The sequence below is a fragment of the Cynocephalus volans genome, chromosome 1, assembly GCF_027409185.1.
Source record: "Cynocephalus volans isolate mCynVol1 chromosome 1, mCynVol1.pri, whole genome shotgun sequence".
NCBI lineage: Eukaryota > Metazoa > Chordata > Mammalia > Dermoptera > Cynocephalidae > Cynocephalus > Cynocephalus volans.
Genome location: NC_084460.1, coordinates 138,584,723 through 138,602,291, shown reverse-complemented (window position 1 = coordinate 138,602,291; position 17,569 = coordinate 138,584,723). Strand labels below are relative to the sequence as shown.

The window sequence follows — 17,569 nt, the reverse complement described above, 5'->3', positions numbered from 1 at the left end:
GTTCCAGTAGTGAAGATTCTAGGAGTGTTCTGCTTTTCATAATACTTCAAAGTTTTGTGCATGGAGCTCCTCTTTTGCTTCTGTAAGAGAAGCAGAAGCCTGTTAAGGAATCTAGTAAAGCGCTCCAACATAATAACTTCTATAGACATAGAATAATGCAACAAACATTCAAATAAAAACTTTAGTTTAACAATCAAGATGACACCTTGCTAAATTCCAATTGTATTATGGGATACGAGAATACTATATGAGACACTGTGCAATGCCTTTAGTATTTTTTTTCGAATATATTTAGTGCCATCACAAACTGCTAAAATAGAATGAAACAATTTTTCCAATAAGTTATGTAAATATTAATGTCTTTCAGGGTTTTGTTTATTGTATTGATATATGTTTGCAATGACATATATGTTCAGCACTAGAAAAGATACAATTTATCTCATCTTTCTTAAGGCAAATGAATATCAATAAACTACAATAGTACAATATCATTAGATTAATTCTGAGTTCATGAAAGTGATTAAAATGTGCCAGCTGAATAGAAATAATGGTTGTCACTGTAAAAGCCCAAGCAATGTAAAAATTTTAAGCCATGTACAGTGGTGACCTCTCAACATTGAAGAGCTAGAAAATAATTTTAAATAGACATAAATATACATGTATTTCATACCCTCTAAGAGCAAGTGACTTTACATAAGAGGAGACCTGAAATTGATGTGATTTACCAGTTAAGGCAAAAGATTAGATCAGAACGTTAAATTATAGCCAAATGAATGTGAAATTATGTGGATTTTTCATACCGTCACACTGCCAGTTTAGTAGATAGGCCCAGTAATAAGGTTTGTTTTATTAATTCTTTCCAAATTCCACAGCAAAAATCTCACATAATGTTAACATGGTTTTTATTTCCAGTCATGTATAAAAGAGTTCTTTACTCCTACCTTGCTAGAGAAAAAAAATTTTTTATTGTCTTAAAACATTTGTTATATAAAACAGTTGATGTCTATCCTTCTCCATACCAATTAGTTTCTGTTCATTGATTAAAATCTGCTGGGGGTGAAGAGGTAGATGTTTGATGCAATCGGTCTATCAAGTTTAAACGCAAATGATTAAGTAGGGCAAATATTAGCAGGGTGGCAAACAGAATCAAACTTGTTTTCTCATGTCCTCTTTTAATAGAAAACTGATGTGATTCTAGAGAGAACAGAGAACTTACCCCAAACAATCCAGGTTCAGATATGGCTACTCCTTTCCTCTACATTCTCCCTCACCCTATTTTTTTTTTTTTTAATTGCTATACCCTTAAAGAATACTGGTCCCTTCAAGCTAATATAATATCTGCTTCTTTTCTTATTTCAAATTACTTTACCTAACAACCACTTCATTTGCAGAACCTATTTGTAGAAGGTCCGTGTGCAGCAGATTGGCTTTTCTCACAACAATCTACTCAGGGTCCTCATTACAGGTTTTGTTTAGGGCTTATATTGGTCAGTTTATTTCTTAAAGGTTATACTTAATTTGCCATCAAGTTTTTACATTATTAGACAATAAAATTTCTTCTCCAGAATGCTACTCCCAAGGCTAAATCATGAATATGTCATGAGAATAAATCTGCAAATATTCAAGCCAATTTCTCCTAAGAGAAAAAATACTCTTCACTTTTTTATTTGCTTTTTAACTAAAATATGGTGAAAAGTTGTTACATAAAAAAGACCTAAAAATATGACTTTGATAAAGTGAGATATATAGACTAATTTTATTTCATGTGTGTGTTTCATTTAAATCAAATATTATAATCTCAAGGTTCTTCCTCCATTTTCCTTCAGTTCTACTGTGGTCATTTGACAAAAAAGAAAATGCACTAAAAATGGTAATAGGCAACCATTTTTTTCCTACTCTCAATCTGTAAAAGAATTAGATATCAAGTCAAAGCTGGCACTCATTTGAACACCAAAATGTTTGGTATTAATTATGTTAGATAGTTGTAAGTGAAATATTTGGTGTGAATAGTAGTAGGTTTGGTCACACCACCACTTAGAAGTAACCAGTTTAGCCCCCCTTGCCTTGCTGCTAGACAGCTACAATTGAAGTATCTATGCTGACAACCACAAATTAATTATAGCTTACATTAGGATGCAAACTTTTGAAACACAAAAGTTTGTCCTATTTCCTTAATATTTATAAACAAAGAATGAATAACATTACTTCTAGTTCTTCTTCCTTCTTTCTTTTGTTCTTTCCTTCTTTCTCCCCTCCCTCCCTTCTTTCTCACTTTTCCTTTAAAAAAAAAAATTCTATATCTTCAAAATGCAAGTTTTGTGTGTGGTGGGTGGGTAGATGATTTTTTTTTTAAAAAAATCAATCTTTCTTCCAAAATGTTTTCTCTCCAACTTTAGCAACTAAGGAGAAAATACAATACAATGTTTACAGTTAAATAGTGGGAAAAGTAATCTTTCTAGAACATGCTTCATTGCATGGCATAGCACATGCACTCGAAATACAAGATCATCATATTATTTATGCCAAACTTCCAAAAACTCAGTATCTTTAAAATACCAAGACTATTTAAAACAAATGTATGATGGAGTGTTAATAAAAAGAATACTAGATTGAGAGTCATAAGTGTTATTTCCTTAACTCAGTTCTGCCTTTAACACTTAATATTCTCTGGTCCTAAACCTCCTTAGTTATATGAGTGACCTGCATTAAATAATCTCTAGGGTCATTTTTCATTCTAATTTACAGAATCTTTGAATTATTAGACATTTCTTTATAAAAGCGCAGTAACGGATTTTTTTTTTCCCATAGATCCAGAGTCTTATTATCTGCCAACATTAACCATTCAGTGCCCAGCCAAGAACCTGTGGGAAACAAAAAGATACTGAGTAACTGAAATAAATGCAATGCCTATGAACTAAACTCTATTGTTAAGGAAACTCCTTGGGCCCCTCCCTCAGAGACAGTTTACTCTTTAAATAGAATCTCTTTTAAGTTTGATTATCTTGTTTTCAATGTTATGACACTTTAGTGGCAAATTGGAAAGGGACTAGTAGACAACCACAAAATGGAGCAATGCCTGGGAAAGTGCTTTGTAGACTCCAAAATACTGTGCAGAGGTGCACTGTTATTAGCCAGAGTGACTGAAAACTGATGGCAACAGTGAGAGAAAAAATAAATCATTCTAAACAAAACACAGAAATTTCAAAATCCTGTTGGGTAAGGCTGTTTAGTATACTGGAAAATAAATTTAATCACTTCAGTAATTCCTGAGATCTTCACTGAATTACAGCATTGTATATGCATATAGAAATAACGGAGTCATCGAGGAAAGGTTCATTTACATTCTAAATAATATTTGGCTTAAGAGATGATGTACTTGCAAAGTATGTTTTTTCTTTCTTTTTTTTTTTTTTTTTTTGAGTGGTAAGGGGATCGCAACCCTCAGCACGGTGTGGTCTGCACCACGCTCAGCCAGTGAGCACACTGGCCATCCCTATATAGGATCCGAATCCGTGGCCTCGGCGCTACCAGCACTGCAGTCTCCCGAGTGAGCTACGGGGCTGGCCCGGAAAGTATGTTCTTAAGCACTGCATACATGTTAGTTAAAGTATGTTCTTAAGCACTGCATACATGTTAGTTATTGTCATATAACTTGATTTACATCAAGAGAGTAGGCAATATCGTCTAAATGCTTTCTGTCTAAAAGATTCACAAAATAAAAATCTATATGGTACATAAGTGGCTAGATTTGAAACACCTAGAAAATTATATCTGAATGACTCTGAATAAATGAAATATTACTCTAATTTTGAAATGGAGTTAATTTTTATTATCCATAATGGAATTAATTAAGATAAAATAATACTAACTCATGTTATTCCATATTTAAACAAAACAATATTATGCCAGGGTCAGAATCCTCTGCAACGTGATTTCTAAACTCACATGATAGTACTATTGGAAAGATATAAAGCATGGTACATGCCAACTCAAAACATACTGCATGCTGACATAATGTAATAAAAACTTTGAATAATTCTTAAGTGATAGCTAGCAGTAAACAATCTAAAGCAAACTCAAGTACAGCTATAGACACTCATCAATTGATACAGAGTTGGAAACCAAAATTAAAGTGTCTTCAATGTCAAGTTACTAAAATATTCATTGGAAACTACAACAGTAGATTAAATTATAAAATGAAAATAAGAACATTTTTAAGCTTTTGCCAGTCCAAACATAAAAAAAGTAATAGGGCTTCAAATCCCAGCTGAAAATTAACTGTATACTTTTCTCATGCTGGGGAATGTGAAATCTAGAATATTTAAGCCTTGTGCTGTGTCACATACAAACTGAGGCCCAGGAAAGCAAGGTCACAATGATTAGAGGTAAAGATCAGACAGAAACTGGGTCTCTACTCTTGTACACCAGTGTTCTTTCACTCTAATAGAACTGACATTTTATGCTGAATTTTTAATAAAGACACCTTCATTTTAAAAATGAAGAGCTAGGTGGTTATCAGAGTCATGATCCTGGGGGTTTGAGGTCACGCTATTGGAAATCATTTCCCATAGTCGGGGCATTTGAGGAGAGTACAGAAAAGCAACTGAATGATGAATAGGAGAAAGGCCATTAGCCAAGCAGCTGTTGGTTAGTCAAATGGACTGACTTCCCAGCAGACCAGAGCACAGCTTGCTAAATTACCCTTTTATTCAGATGAGAAAGGAAGACATGAACACCAGAGACTGCTAACTCCTAGCTACCAATAGCTTTTTGAAAGAGATATTTGAAAGATATATAAATAATATTTCCCACTCTTCCCTGTACAGGAGAGGAACTGTGCATCAAGTCAAAACTGAAATGTACTAGTAACCACAGTTAGCAGCAATGGTCTTTGACAGCTACCTTTAGTCACATTTTCGAATTGGAATGTTTAAAAATAGTAGCTCAATGGCTTTGTAATTTATATCAGAGCTTTGTGTGGGGTCCTTAGTCCACTCCTCAGTGATTTCAGAAACACTTCTGGAGTCACAGAAGAAATTCCAAAACTGCTCTGGGAGAAAAAAAAAAACAAACAAACAAACAGTAGTGACTGAAAAGCACAATATTCTAGGTCTTTTTATTAACATTTTAATTTTGTGCATTGTCAAAGCTCTAACTAGTAGGTACAAAGTTTAAAAAAACAAACAACAGTATTTCTTTAGGACTGTGTAAGTTCCAGCTCTGAGTTTTTCTTTCTTTAGTTTGTGGTATAGAACATAAAGGGCTTGCATGTGTTAAAGCCAAAATGCATTTTACGTTAACAATTTACGTTTAGAAATCCAGGCACCTAACACCACCAGAGTTAATATTTGCTTTGGACTGTTTGCTTATTTAGTTTCAAGCTTTTCCAAAGAGCTAACACAAAAAGGCAGCCTTCCTATTTGCCTAGTGAGTGTGTGATTTCACACATAGTGTATGAGATGCTTCTGCAGAGACTGAGTGTTAGCTGTTCTTCACATAAGCAGTGTACTTAGCTATGCTGGGAAATGTGAACTTTGTAGTTGCAGGATGCAGCAAACTTACTGAAGCTCAGATCGATTCTGCTCTGGAAATGTCTCCTGTCTCCTCTTCACCATGCTGCCTCCTCTTCATTCCCACTGCCCTATTGCAGTGTGACTACATAGACTTCTAAAGATTTGAACTTCGTAACAGAATTACCTTTCCCTACTTCCTTCTCCAGCTGAATTTCCTCCACATTGCTGCCAAAGATAATTTTCAATGGCAAAAAATCTGACTGTGGGAAGCTTTCGGAGCTCTTTCAGTTGTAGATTCATAACAAAATGAGATTCATAAACAAAATACATGATACAATCTTAAATCCTTCTGGGACTCTTAGAGCTCATCTCTACAATCTGGTATTCTTTTAATGTGTAGCAATAGTGAACTTTTTAAACCCCAAATGCCACTATTGTCTTTAAAAGCTACTAAAAATAACAGAGCCAAAGAGATAATATTATTCAGATAGGGGAATTTTGAGTGTCAATATCTCCCTAAGCAGTAACCATGAAGAAATTATCAAAGACAGTGTCTCTTTTAAAATGAAAAGATGAACCAAATATATTAGCACCTCAGTGAGATGGGAATATTTGGGAAACATGATGATAAAACAGCAATTGTGAAGTTGCAGCACAACCATCCAGGATGCTCTGTTCAACAGAGGTCTTGGTGCTATTGGAAAGTCAGCACCTGCTGAGATCTGCTTGGGGATTCAGCTGCCTGGACAGGGATCACCTTTGCTGCTGGATGCCAAAGCCTTGCCCTTGAAGATTCTTATGTCCTTTCCTTCTGCTAAACCAAGAGAATTTAGTTGAGACTGCCTAAATACAGAATGTATTCCATAAGCTGCAGAAATTGTGTGTATCCATTTTTTAAATTAATAGGTTATTTTAAATCTGTTTTAGGTTTATAGAAAAATTGTGAGGAAAATAGAGCATTCCCAAATACTCTTTCTACTTCCCCCTCCACTCCAGCCTACTTACCCCTATTATTAGCGTTTTGGTGTTAGTGTGGTAAATTTGTTACAATTGATGAGCCAATATTGATATATTATTATTACTAAAGTTTATAGTTTATATTAGGTTTTCTTCTTTGTGTTGTACATTTTTATAGGTTTTGACAAATGTTTAATAAGATTTGTTCACCATCAGGATATAATTAGCATATTCATCATTAAAAAGCATAATCATATAAGAGACAAGTAGAGGAAGAGAAACCAGAGAAGAAAACAGAAAAGGAGCAGACCAAGAGATGAGACCTGCCTTGGATTGAATAGTGTCCCTCAAAGTCCATGTTTTAGATACTTAGCCCCCACTGTGACAGTGTTAAGAGGATAGGAAATCCTGTTACGGTAATTGAAAGGTGGGGTCTTGAAGAGGTGATTAGATTGTTAGGACCATGCCCTAGTAAATGGATTAATAAATTGGAAAAAAAAAAAGTAATCATTCTTTGTGTCCATTAAACAATTTCTCTCTAATCTCTTTTCCCCTTTCCCACCTCTAGTAACCACAGTTCTGTTCTCTCCTTCTGAAAGTTCAATGTATTATTGTGATTGTTGCTTCTTTAATTTCCTTTCATTGCTGAATAACATTTCATTGTCTGTATGTACCACAGTTTGTTTATCCATTAGACTATTGAAGGATATCTTGGTTGCTTCCGAGTTTTGGCAATTATAAACAAAGCTTCTATAAAAATTCTTGTGCAGGATTTTGTGTGGACATAAATTTTCAACTCAATTAAAAGTCATAATTATGAAAAGTATTTCTGATGAAGAGAAAAGGCACAGGTTTTGACATTAGAAATACTTGAATTGAATCCCACCCTTGTCATTTTAGTCATTCAGCACATTTTCCTTGGATGTCTACTATACTATCGCTAGAACTATTCTAGGTGTTAGAAATGCATAAAGAGCTACTCTGCCTGTTACCTGAGTGCCTTTTCTCTATTACAGAGCCTTATTATTCTTCCAGTTTCTGATCTGAATGATGCCTATCTCCTTGGTTATTCATGTCTTTCCATTTAACTTTGCAAGTTAGATGAGCTGCCACAGACAGGACTTGAACTTCCTGATAATAAGTCCTCAATTACTACATAGCATTTTATTGAGAAGTAATCAAATGCATTAGTTTATTTTATTTCAATCCTTCAAATCTATAGTTGTTTTTTTTTTCCAATACTTAAGTCCGAATATGAAAAGCATTTTAATACATTTCAAACAATAGTCTTGAATTATCCACAATATTAAATAAAATAAAAACATGGAATCATTTCCTGCATATCTAATAGTAACGAAAATTAGACTTGAGTTGAGAATCAATTTTGAGTTCTGATTCCATTGCATACTGGCTTGGTGATTTTGGCTTAGTCTCTTGGTTTTGCTGTGTGAACAGTGTCTTATTAGTAAAATGAATGATCATATTTACACATCATACAGGCTTCTTTACTCATGATCCGAGACATTCGTGAAGCCCCAATGCCAAAATTTACAATGTATATAAAAGAATGTTATGAACTATAAAACATCATAAAAACATCCATTATTATTACTATTATTGCTCTAATGTATTTTTAGGTCTGTTTAATTTCCTTCTTGTTGTACATATTTAAGGTGTAAAATATGATGTTTTGATATACATATACATAGTAAAATGATTACTAGAGTCAAACAAATCAACAGACCCATCTCCTCATATTCTCTGAAGAGGTATTCATGGGTAGAGTTTAATAACACTGCCCACATGTTCAAGTTCCCGTGTGAACACAGTCTACAGAAGAGCCATTTTCCTGCTGTAAGGACTTGATTTCCTTATCCAGGTTTTTTTGTTTTTGTTTTGCCACCTTGTCCTTGATAGCTAGTCTTCCCAAAAAAATTCTTTGGTGTGGGAAGGGAGGGAGGCATTAAACCTTTTTCTAATTATAGCATAAATATGCAACACTTCAAAATTAAAATGGCCTTTGGAGCTGTAGAGTGAAGTTTTCAGAGAGTTAAAAATCTTTGGGAGTGGGGGAAAGTTTCAAAACTGGAGGCAATTTTAAGTGCAGATTTCACAAATCTTTATAGCGTTTCTTCATTCTGACCTCCTTAGAAATGATAAAACTACCTTTCAATACAGCTTCCTGTATTTCTCATCTCTACTCATTGCCTTCCTAAATTATCTTGTTCTTTTTCCCACCTTCCTCCCACTCATCAATTAAGAGTAATGACTGTCAAGGAAAATGGAATCTATGAAAAGTTATTGTTAAAATATTAATAGATGTCAGTATTGTCTAAGTTCATGCAATCCAGAGTTACCAGGTTGAGCTCCCATCGTGGGCAGGATAACAATGGCTGTGGCTCTCCACATTCACTCAGTCCTTTAGGTGACAGACACAGAATCTCTAAGGAAAGGAGATGATTTCACCTTCATATAACAGATTATGATGATTTCCTAAATGTTTCAACTCTTTGTTTATTTTTAAATTTTATTTTTTCTTTGGTTTTAACATCTTTCAAAAATTTATCTTGGACAAACGTTTCTACTTCCTCCTTAAAGCTAGAAAACTAGATCTTATAGTAAGCTGAGTTTAGTTCCCAAGTAAAGGAAAAAATGCCATAGAAAGCCATAATTTTCTTCCTATGACCTTACCTTCTATTGCAGTCCCTCTGGGGAGCTGTCATTTAAAAGTATGGAATTTACAACAAGCTGCACCAAATATGTGCAAAAACCTATTAAATAGCTTTTTAACCTTCATTACGTACCATGTTTGATTGTATAAATCTAAATGCTCAGGAGACATAGGCAATGCTAATTGGGATTCATGTGAATAAAAGAGCAAAAAGCTATTTCAACTGAGATAAATATTTTTTAGTACCGAGTTAGATACTTAATATGGAATATACCAGAAGATAGCATACTGGACAAGATAACACAATCAATTCAGAAGCAGAAATCTACTACTCTGCTTATTCAGTAGCACCAACAATTCATTTGTTACCTCTGGTAATTCACTACTTCAATTGTAAAATAAAACTCTGTTAAGTCTGTAATTCTAATGCTGTTGAATATTATTTTCAATGCTAAAGCAATACGACCGGCACAAGCTGTTATTCACAGTTGCTCTCTGTGAAAACAACGATGATCTTACTGGCTTAAAGTCTTTCTGATGTATTTTTTTCTAAGGCATTTTGAAGAATATAGAAGCTATTTGGAATTTGTTGTTTTGGAATTTTGAAGTGTTATCAAGTACAGCTTTGATTTTCTCAAATCAAGAAGTCTTTTTGTTGTCATGACATTAAATTATTTGCAGAAAACAAATTTAATAATGGCACGATAACTATGAACTCTTTCTGAAGACAGATTCTAGCCTAAATTCTAAAAGTTTCCATTATTTCAGATGACGCAATTACGGTCTTTTTGTGAAGCATTGTGCCTGCTTTCTTGTTATAGTGTTTTCATGAATACAGTATAGTCTTCTTGCTAAAATAATTAATTGTACTCACAATTTCAATACAACTTATGTGGTAAAATGCACAAGAAAGTGTATTTTTTTCTTCATTTAAATGGAACTGATACTCTTAAATAGTTAAATCTGGATTTTCATGCTGAGAAAATGTTCAGAGCAATAGAGTCTAGAAGTACCCATCTTTCCTTTGCATTATTTTAACCTGGGGGAGTGTTCAAATATTAGTTTCTTCCACCTACTTCTTTAGTTAAGTTGGTTCCAAAATGAAGTCTTCAGGATCTGGACACAGACAAAACAAGAAATAAGTCGAGAAATGAAATTGGGGGTTTCAGAACGAAAATAATATTTCGATTATTATTTTCATTATATTGACTAATTGAATTGAGGACTCTTCTTATAGATTCAAACATAGATTCAAAAACATAGATTCAAACCCTAGATAATTAGAATAATGACAGTAGAAAATAGTCAACTTTATGAACTTTAATTAACACAAATTAATTTCATAATTTTAAAAAATTTTTGTAATGAGAAAAATATATAGTGTAAAGAAAAACATGCTTAAAAATTTCTCCTACTTAGTCTCTTTCACTATGGAAATCTACTTTAAAATAAAATATGGTCTATTGTTTTTTACACACAAAAATCAAAGGTTTTTGGTTCAAGGTATTCTCCACACACACACACACACACATACACACACATGCAAGCACACCTGCCCCACCATCGTACACACACAGAAAAAAACATAAAATGTTTTTAAATGTTTCTAAGTTTGTCACCAGTTAGGGACCTATGCCTTGACATGTTAGCATAGACCCCATAGCCTGGTCAAAAACTCATCACTTAGGAATGATGACTTGGTAACACAGGGATCCCATTGTAGGACAAGGGTGTGGGAATCTCAGTCTCCTCCTCGGAACAAAGAATGTACGGATAGTTGCCAAAGAAACCCTAAAGCCCAGTGCTTTCAGTGACAGTTCGGATGTAGGTCTAGATCTGTGTACTTTTTTGACTGTATATTATATTTCATTAAAAAGCTTTTTAAAGCAAAAATAGCTTTTGGGGGGGGTTATTTTAAGATGCTCATTTCTAATCACCACAGTGCTCCCCTCTCTCCACCTTGTAGCTGGAATCCCTACCATTTCAAAGAATAGTACATGGTTTTCTGGAAAGTTAAATGCTCCTCTCAGTATAGTATAGTGAGAGTCTACCATTATTGCTGAGCTACTGCAATCTTCATGGTTTGCATGAGCTGCAAAAAAATTTAAGATGAGTCAAATGTAGGCCTTGCCTCAAATAGTCTGCAGAATAGTGACAAAAATAAACTGATAATTTCTCCCTTTCAAATAAAGAAATTAAACTTTTAAATACATGAATTAAACATGTATCTCTAGAACCTAAACTCCATGAGAGCAGCTTTTCTGCTCACTCTGCATCTCCCATCCTAGAACAGTACTTGGCACAGAGCGGACACTCAGTAGTCAATGAATAAATATGAATGAATAATAAAACATTCAAATACCAAAATATGTAAAGAAGAATTGTATATTTGGTTCTCATTTTTTTTACAATGGGTTTATATAGAGGATTGTGTGGATATACACTCTATTTTAGTATTCCTGTATTAATGAACATTTAGGTTGCTCCACTTTTTCAGTATTCAAAATAATGCTGTATTATCTGTGTGTATAATCGTTTGTAAACATATGCAAAAACTTTTGTAGGATAGATTCCTGGCAGTGAAATTGCTAGATCAAGAGGTATTAGCTTTTTAAAATTTAATAGTAACAAATTTGCTTCCATAATACTATTCAATTTAGGGTGGACCTTAAACTTTTTATTTTTTATTTGAAGTCATCTTTAACAGTCTGATGAAATCTTTGAATCCTTGTTCTATATTTAAAAAAAAAGGTTTTTAGCACACCACAATTTTTTAAATAGCATTTTAGATGGTTAAAATGATCCTTAAAGTTTATATATGGATCCCAAGGTAAGAAATTCTAATACAATAGAATCTGCACATTTTCTGATTTAACATTCATGAGGCACCTCTCAAAAAATAAAAATAGTGGCTCACAACTTAAATCAATTCTGTTGCTTTTGGATCATTTCTAAATAAAATTTTTGCTCATAATTTTAAAATGTCCCCAAAAGGAATCCAAATGCTAGTGTTGATGATGAAAGTAAAGAGATCTAACATTTTATCACACTTTATTTGAGAAATTTTATGTGCATTTATTAATTTGGGAAAACTGCCAGTCTTAGAACATGTTTCTTATGAACATCAAAGATCTACTTTATAAAATTACTATAATAAAAAATTGTTTGCCCTAAGAGAGAAAACCAAGTGTCATTCAATGCCTCTCATAGGCCCTGCCTGTGACATGCCAGTGAGGTAGTCCTTATGATCTATAGAAACCTTGATTCAGTGTTCAGGTCAAATGAAATCTTCTTCAAGAATCCTTATATCCTCTGGCTCATTGCTGGAATTCTTTTCTATGCATTCCCATAGCACTTAGCTTACCTATTAAGTACCTTATAATAATTCTATCATGTTCCTTGAGGAAAAGGCCTCAGTGTTTTATTTATACATTTTCCCCACAAAGCACACTTAGCACTTTGCCTATAGTAGGTGTTCAATAAATACTTGATGCCTGGTTGAGCATATAAATACATGGATTTTGAAATAGGTTTTAAAGGATATATATAGAAGTTCAGCCAGAGTGGATGGGCCCTGAACTATAAAAATGCAGTAGAGATACGGGAAAGCCTAAATTAATTGGGGGGAATTGTGACTTATCCAGCCTCATAGATTATCCCATGCTTATAGTGTAATGAACTATCAGGTCATGGTAAATTAAGAAGCTAGTTTTCAGCACAGTAATGCAAGTACCGATACTGTATTTTTAAAACTTTAATGTTTGTTTAGATGTCCTTTCTATGACATACTATGGATTATTACATTGATCTATAGTCTAAGAAAAAAATAAATATTTAGAGCATTATAAGAGATCATATTTGGAAGTAAAATAAAGACCACATATCTTAAAACATAATTCTAGGGGCCGAGCCTGTGGCGCACTCGGGAGGGTGCAGCACTGGGAGCGCAGCGACGCTCCCAGCGGTCGCGGGTTCGGATCCTATATAGGAATGGCCGGTGCACTCACTGGCTGAGTGCCGGTCACGAAAAAGAAAGAAAGAAAAAAAAAAAACATAATTCTAGTTACTAATAGTAGTTTATAATTTAGTAAAGTGGTCATTTTTTCTCTACACATTAATCCACAGTGGCCCAACCATTTATCTAAAATGTCTGATGTAATGCATTTATAAAATTGTAGGTGGTAGAGGAAAAGAAAGGAAGCATTAATATTTTTCTTATTTGTAGGTAATTACTCAATTTTACTCACATTATACTATATGACACTTGTGAAAGGCAGTGAAGAAAGTGGATTTTGAAGCAAGGTACTCCTATTTTTTTTTTTTGTCGTTTTTTCGTGACCAGCACTCAGCCAGTGAGTGCACCGGTCATTCCTATATAGGATCCGAACCCGCGGCGGGAGCATCGCCGCGCTCCCAGCGCCGCACTCTACCTAGTGCGCCACGGGCTGGGCCCAAGGTACTCCTATTTTAGATGCAGCAAAGATCTAGCTTGGTCTCCAAGTACCCAAATTTGTTGAAGGGAAATTGACAAAGAAAAAGAGGGGAGAAAAAACCTTTCTGTTTGTCAAAATGACATTAGATTTCACCAGATGTTTTCTCTCATCCACCATCCATTTCAAATTACTTGGGAATTTCACACACACTTGCAAATACACACACACACACACTTATTTTATATATCTCATGACCTTGACAAAAATGTTAAACACTTGTTTAATGCAATTAAGTATGGGAGGAATTGTGAGACAAGACAACTGTGTGACTGAATTATAAAATCAGAGGTTTGGAAGACACTCTAAAGACATCTACTTTATCAGTAGAACTATGATATTTCATCATATTAAATAAAATAATGTGATATGTGTAACTTAGAAAGCTTACGTAATTTGTATAGTTTGTGCTTGATTGTGGTACATAAAGTAGATTTGCTAAAACAAATTATCTTTGTCATTTCTGTAAAGAGATTGGAAATCAAGTCTCCAAAGTCAGAAATCATTCCCCCTATTGTGGTTTAATATAAGATATTTCTGTGATGCAAACACATTTGACAATAATCAGGTGTTACTATGCACTGCTTCTGCCTCCATCCCTCCACTTGTATTCAGTGACTATTATACACTAAGATTCTATTTTGCGTAAAATCCCTTCATTGGAAACCACAGTTTTATTGAACGTAAGAAGCCAATAGCTGAAGGTTTAAGCCAGTGTTTCTCAAGTGGATGGGATCTGGGGGACAGTTTTGCCTCTCAAGGGACATTTGCCATGTCTGCATACATTTTTGTCATCACAAATAGGGGAAGGATAGTACTGTCATCTAATGAGTAGAGGCAGAGATGCTGCTAAACAGCCCCTTCACAGTACAGATTTATCTGGCCCAAAATGTCAGTAGTGACCAGATTGGGAAACACTGCTATAAATTGATGTCACAAAATATTTACATGATTTAATTAGAGTTGTACATATTCTAGTTCATTCATAAAGCAAATAGGAGCATTAGCATGTTTATCTGTCAAAATTCTAAAGATAATCTTCTCATTTCTATCGACCCTCTTCCCAGCAGTTTATTTGTGCAAATAAGTCATTCTAAATTTTCTGTAGAACTGCAATTTGGTTCTTATGTCATAAACTCTGAGCCAGTTGTTATTGCAATCAACCCTTTTAAGGCACCTAGTAGAGCTACAGAGCTCAAAAAATGCTTTTAAGAATGATTTAAGACTGTTACTATTAAAGTATTAGTGCAATAAGTAATAATTAACTATGCTAAATTGTAGCTTATAAAAATAAACTGTAGTTCTCATCCTATTTTCTATACTATTTGCTATTTTTCTGCATAAAATGTGGTGGCAGATTCTAAATCCTAAGCTACCCCAATTCAAATGTCTGAGAGAATGACTCCTCAGAACTTGACAATTAGGTTTTCTAAATATGTCTCTAATTTTATTATATTTTTATTGAAATGTAATTGATTATACATATTTGTGGGGTACAGAGTTGACTATCAATACTTGTGTACAATATGTGATGGTCAAATCAGGACAAGTAGCTTATTCATCATTAAAATATGTAATCATTCTTGACAATTGTTTATATGTGGAAAAATAATTTATTAATAATATGGCCAAAATTATTACATTTTTATTATTTCAATTATTCATATACAGTGTTTACCTAACTTCAAAATTCTACCAAAGTTTGTTTTCAGTTTGTTATACAAAATGCATAACTATAACTAGCTTATATTTTATGGTCACTTGCCTGAGATTCTACAAGTAAATGTCAGAATTATTTGGTCAAGAGATTTCTGTTATCCTGTGCTTATCCTATTATCTTCCATTTAATTCTCCTATTTAGCTTTTCTACTTCTATTGTTCTTTATCTTTGGTTAATAACCCCTTGTTAAGAAAAAAAAAAGCTTAAATAATTACGTACTGCTTCTCAAGTATGACACATTTTTATGTATTATGTCAGAACATTTTGATAGCATTAGTAATAATAGCTCATAAAAATGCCTGAAGTTTATAGAACAAAAGGTTCTAGCCCAGCTTAAAGTGTCTTATGATATATGCATATACACATAGACATAAGATGTACTGCACATAAATGCACACACTCGTGCACACACACAAACATGTGGTTTAAATTCTACAGTGAACCTCCTTGCAGGAGGACATCATAGACATTCTATATTTGGAATAGTGCCCAATAACCTCTAGGCTACAAAACCATGAATAATTTAACCAGCTAATATTGCAGGGAGAAAATTGCAGGGGAGTTCTAGTAAGCTAAACTCAATTTTCAGACCTGGCAATTCAAAGATAAAAAGCTCTTTCTTCTATGAAAAGTGTAAACAGAATCATTTGGGTTGACAGGTACTTTGGGTCTCGCTGGCACTTTCATCTCAAAGATTGACATCTCTAGAAATGAGGATGCTAATTCATCACCAAATCATGGTGGTCTTTGTCACCACTTTATCCCTGAGGGGTTAGAGACGTTAGTTCTCCCACAGATGCAAGTCTTTAGTCTTTCTCTCCCAGATGAAACTGGGAGTCAGTAGACTTATCAAAAGAGAAAGTTGATGATTATAGCAAACTTGAAAACTGATTCTAAAATAGGCACGATTATGGCTCCTAATGCCATCCAACTTAATGTCATTCACTCAGCCCCAGGGTTGTGGAACAGTGCTTATGTCTGTAACTCTTGGCCTTTTACCTCCTGCCCTAATTCTTGTCACATGTCTTATTTCTCTTGTGTTTGTTCTGCTCTGCAGAGTCCTGTCCTGGCTGACTTTGGATTTAAAGCTGTCATTAAAACACACAATTCGTAGATTTCAAATACTTTAAAAAACAACAAAATCAAGTCTTTGCTTTATGGCTTTCACGAGTGAGGAAGAGGGCATTTCATAGTATCATCTACAATCAGAGAGCACAAATAATCCTTAATTTCTCCTGACAGGGAAGAGGGTAATGTTCTCTCCTGTAGTTCCACTCATGAGCTCTCAAATGCATTTGTTTTTTGTTTGTTTTTCCTCAAGACAGAGAATGCCACCCAAGGATGAAATCCAAGTTCTCTACATATCTAAGATAATATATAGCAGCCTTTAGAGTGTGGCAGGAATAAGAATTCTCAAAGTTCCAGAGTTATCAACTCCTCTCTGATTTTCAAAGATGTTAATTTTATAACCAAAATGGAAAGAAGTTCACAAAATTCTAATGAGAAATTGTCTTATTAGGTGCACATTAAAAGCCAGGCATTATTCCTGGAAATACAAAGATTAAAAATATATGGTCCCTTTCCTATTGTAATTGTGCTTTCATCATGCTAATGCACTACGCACTTGAAATTCACACAGCTTTAAACCCTGTTATAAAATTTGGTTTATATACAGCACATTAAAGTTCTATAGGGAAGAGAATAGAAAATGGTTTGTGAAAAAGAGCAAAGCATTACATTTTTTGGAAAAAGAATGTGCTTATTTTCCTTTGCCTGGCAAAAGATTCACCTCATTGGTACTTAAGCTCTGTAAATTGTTTTCACTCCTTGGCCAACCATGGAGGCACTGTCAGTAGTCAAAGGAAGGTGTCCTTTTATCATGATAGGAGACGATTAGACGTGCATGTCTTGCTATAATTTAAGGTACAGAAACGGGTCATCTTAGAGTTGTTATGTATTCATGTGCTTTACTGTAAGCTGATGAAAAACAAAATATGAAATCACAAAATGGTTTCCATGGTTTGACAGAATTGCACCTGTGTGTAGTGTATGAACAGGTCTTAAAACATATGGTAGAAATTCTGTATTTAGGAGCCAAATATCATAGAAAACAAGTACCATAATATGAAATAAAGCCATTTCCTAAATGTTATTAGTTTGCATGTCTTCAACCACATATCTGAACTCCCATTATTTTCATTTTAACAAGGCTGAAGAG

The 17,569-nt window shown here is 34.1% G+C and overlaps 1 protein-coding gene across 2 annotated transcripts in view; it reads left to right on the top strand.

The window, feature by feature from the left end:
- The window catches only part of ALCAM (activated leukocyte cell adhesion molecule), a 182,339-nt gene that overhangs the window by 112,132 nt on the left and 52,638 nt on the right, over positions 1-17,569 (top strand). The gene's annotated exons all lie outside the window — the stretch shown is intronic.